This window comes from Triticum aestivum, chromosome 1B (genome assembly GCF_018294505.1).
Source record: "Triticum aestivum cultivar Chinese Spring chromosome 1B, IWGSC CS RefSeq v2.1, whole genome shotgun sequence".
In the NCBI taxonomy this organism is placed as follows: domain Eukaryota; kingdom Viridiplantae; phylum Streptophyta; class Magnoliopsida; order Poales; family Poaceae; genus Triticum; species Triticum aestivum.
Window position 1 is genome coordinate 288,872,825 of NC_057795.1, and position 4,322 is coordinate 288,877,146.

The 4,322-nt window shown below is 40.5% G+C and overlaps 1 long non-coding RNA gene across 2 annotated transcripts; it reads right to left on the reverse strand.

The window, feature by feature from the left end:
• Window positions 1-857: 857 nt before the first annotated feature.
• LOC123119943 (uncharacterized) lies at window positions 858-3,749 on the reverse strand. Of its 2 annotated transcripts, none has more exons than XR_006459114.1 (2): window positions 1,610-3,739; window positions 858-1,519 (listed from the first exon to the last, which is right to left on the reverse strand). It is a non-coding gene; the product is annotated as an uncharacterized lncRNA (long non-coding RNA). The 2 variants fall into 2 exon arrangements; XR_006459113.1 differs by having other exon boundaries at window positions 1,225-1,519; window positions 2,207-3,749.
• Between the last annotated feature and the right edge of the window lie 573 nt (window positions 3,750-4,322).

Consider the following 4,322-nt stretch of genomic DNA (forward strand, 5'->3'; position numbering starts at 1 on the left):
AACTTCTTCCGAGTGACATGAAACGGAGAACTTTCGAATAACACTAGGTTACCTCAACGGGGATATGCATGTCCCCAAAAATAAGAATATCATATTTCTTTTTGACTGTCGCCAGAGGGAATTCAAAACCTCCAATAGTAATAGTTGAAATTTTTCTGATAGAATTGATACTATGAACTTGAGGTTGTTTCTTCGGAAAGTGTACCGTATGCTCATTACCATCTATTTATATTAAAAAAGTACTTGAGGGGGTCACCAAAATAAAGATAATTAGTTTAAAAAATCCCACAATAATTAGAAACATCTAGCCATTAAACTGATGGGTCCATCTTTTAGTTAGTTAACCTTAATCGTCTGATGTATCAACTATATCCATTGATCCCTAAAAAAACTATCCATTGATACGAGGGGGTTACGATCCATCCGTCCATGATGCCAAGAGTCCTTCCTAAAAAACACATAGGTACAATGCAAAGCTCCAAAAAATGCATCAAATCCTTAATTAGGGTTACATGAGGAAGATTTCCTTCAGTTAGGCCATCCTTCCACCGCCTCCCCGCCCGACTCCCCTCACCATGAATTCCTCTCCTTAAAGCCTACTCCATTGGGCAGCCGCCGTCACGACATTAGTTCACCATGGCACCTCCCACCGCCATGAGATGGCGTAGCGGCCAGCCCAGAGTCAACATGTGGTGCTTCAACGGCGCATATATGAAGCGGCATTTGCGGCCTTGCGTGTGGCTGGATACAATTCATACAGAGATCCAAGAGAAAGGTGAAGGCCTTGCTTAGCCGGCGGCTTAATTAGTTTGGTTCAAAGGGCAAGAGCTAGCTCCCGTATCTAATGTATAGCTTGATTTTCCATAGGTAAGCACTATTCTATTTGATTATGTATGATTGGGACAAAGAATCAGTACACAGATTACATGAGAGTTTGCACACCCAAAATCATCCAGGATACTAGACTACGATTTCCAATTGACATGTTGCTCTTGAAACAATCAGCCAATGATCGATGCAAAAAGATCAATTCAGTTTGCATGTAGTTTGTGCGTGTGTGCACATGCGCCTTCACCTGACGCTAGGCATAGGCAATAGGCAATAGCCTCCGTCAAATGAATTGTGTGATTTGCATAGGTAAATGTCCAGGTGAACAACACGTCACCCTTCGTCAACAAACCACTAGCCAACACTGCGGAGACCATGCAGGACCTCCAGGGGTACTTCTTGAAGATCGCCGACATCATCGACAAGCACGCAGTTATAATGGTACGTACAACTTGTCATTGTCACCTACAATATTACCCAAACAAATCCAAACAATCATCAATAACGTACAGAGATTCAATCTCTCCAAACAGAATATCTCTCCAGACAGCATCCAAAACTCTTCCCATAGTGCACAAAAAAACCTCTCTTTCCGTCATGCAAACTGGTAAGTAGAACTTCGGAATTGTCTTCCTCTAGCGGGCACAAGCCGTCTCCGTCGAGCAATCAGACCACATCAAGTCAGTACCATCTGCACGAAATTACAGATTAGACCTAATGGATCAACAATAATTCAATTATACTCTAGGCAGTGCTCATCTAAAAAGATTTGACATGTTACTTCGGAAGGTTGCTTATGTAGAATTCCATAGGTGTGAGTTCCTGTCTTAATGGTGTCACGGTCAAACTTTTTACTTATCTAGAGAAGATTGATGCCATGTATGTTGCTTCCAATGTATTCACTTTAAGATAACATACTATAAAAGTCTATAATTATACTACAGCTATAACAGAAACAAATGGGATGCATGCTGCGATATAGAGAAACATATATGGTGCATCAGATGGTTTTCATATTATAAATCAGACCTTTTAATGGATCAATAATACTTCAATTATTTTGTAGGCAGTTCTAATCTAAAAAGATTTGACATGTTAGCTCACAAGGTTCATTATGTAGAAACAGAAGAAACTATGAAGAGTATTCGACATTAAATAATGCAATTCTATATGTGTGGATTCCTATCTTAATGGTTGCATGTTAATACTTTTACTCGTCTAGAGAAAGCTGATGCCATGGGTGTTGGTTCCAGTGTATCTACGCTAAGATAATATACTCTAGAAGACTAGAGCCATACTACAGCTATAACAGAAACAAATAGGATTGATTGCTGCAATATAGATAAACATATATAGATGGTTTTCATATTTGACCAACCTCATATTCGATAGTGGTCGTAATGCCACCGGCTCCATCTGAAACAAAAATTCAGACCAACTATCAATGAAATTGTATTTATTCATCTACTATGATTTCATATATCTTTTCCAGTTTAAAAAATCTTCAATTTTCTTTGTTGTCACATAATCACTTGAGACTTTGGGACGTAGTTAACTTATAGACTAATGCGATCCATGCATTAGATAAAAAAAAGTTCAAGTATTACATATATAATGTCTCTTCAGTTTTCCTTTTCCGAAGTTTGCTAACGTATTCTCTCTGTGTAGGGCAATGCGATCCATGCTTCTATTGGGAGAAAACTGGTCAATAAATTTAAAGCAAACATGAAAGGACTTCATCTACATAATTAAGACCTTCAAAGTCTAGGAGTACGAAAAATACAGACCATTGAAGAACAATCTCAAAATCAGTTTTCTTTTTGATACAACAGCGATTATCAAGATGCTATAGCAAGACGTCGGTGGGCTGAATACACAGACCTATTTGTGACAGTCACGTGCAACACAGCTTGGCCGGATATTCAACCTATGCTTATGGAAGTAGGCCAAACAACATCCGAAAGAGCTGATATTGTTGATTGAGTGTTCCACATAAAGCTCAAGGAGTTCACGAGGGACATGATATGGCAGAATGGATATAATCTGCTACTCCTAGAAGTATTGGAATTTGGAAACATGCATCAACATTTGATGGAAATAGATGAATAATACCAAATGTGACACTTTGAGTTATCTGATATTTGAAGCTTATTCTGTAGTACAAGCCAATAGTGACAGCATGTGCGTGCATCATTTTAGTTCATATGTAGGATGCACTCGCAACTATTTTCCTATTATTTTTATCTTTGGGAAATACTAAGACATGGCTAATCACGAATACACTAATTACTTACTAAATTTGTTGAATATGAATGGGGGCAGGGGGCCATACACAGATATACACCTTCCACTAACAAGAATTACCTTAATCCCATTATATTGGTTTACCCATACGCATGCAGAAAAAGGATAGGAAACAAGAAAAATATTGGAGAGGCAGGAAAAGAGAGAAGTGGGGCCTGCAGGTGGAAGAATGAGCTGCCGAAATCAGGCTGCCACTGTCGAGGATGAAGACGACCTGCCGAGCTTCCTAGCTCAGGGGAGACACGATGCGATGGAAGAAATCCGTCAGCATCCTCATAATCAAGGTGGATCCAAACTGGCTGCGGGAGACAAGATCCACACCAACATCGCCTGCACGGATGGCGATGGCACCGGCACCATGGAGATCGACGAGCTCGCCTCCTCCCCTGAGCAGCTTCTCCTTGGGCCCTGCTACCCCTCCGTCGCCGTTGACCGGTTTGAGAGATCGACGAGGCGTATAGGAGCCAAACCAGGCGCCGTAGACGGCTAATCCGTGGCCGCACCAGTGAGCCGAGATGCAGGTGTGCGTGCAAGTGGGTACGAGCAAGAAGACGACAGGGAAAAGAGAGGAAACTGAGTAGTTGTTGGGAATTAAATCCGCGGCAACAATTACCAGTGCTAACAGCCAGAGCTCATCCGGTGGATGTAGGAGCGGAAGGATAGAAGGAAATGGAAAGGGGATCAAGAAAGAGCAAGGTGTGAAGGGCGTTTCCTATTTGGCGCTGCAGGCGCCCTTTAATGTGCATTCTGCAAACGGGCGCCTGCAGCGCCCCGCGCTGGGCCGGCCCATCTAGTATTTTAGATATCGCAAAAAAATATGCTGCAACGGGGACTCGAACCCACAACCTAACAGAGACAGACTCTTCGTACTAACAACCAGGCTATGCTACAGTAGTTGAACTGTTGTACTCTTTTCCACTTCTTCTTTAGTTCCATTCGTTTTTTTCATTTTTCTTTTACTATTTTTCTTATCCTTTTTTGTTAATTCTTTTTGTTTTCTTCAATGCGCGCTTTTTTAAAATTTGTGAACCTTTCTTCTTACATTGGCAAAAAAAATCAAATTCGATGAACTTTTTCAAATCTGATAATTTTTATAAAACATCGATGAACTTATTTTCAAATTTGAAGAATTATTTTTCAAATCTGATGAACTTTTTAAAAAGTTGTTGAACTTTTTGGAAATTCGATGA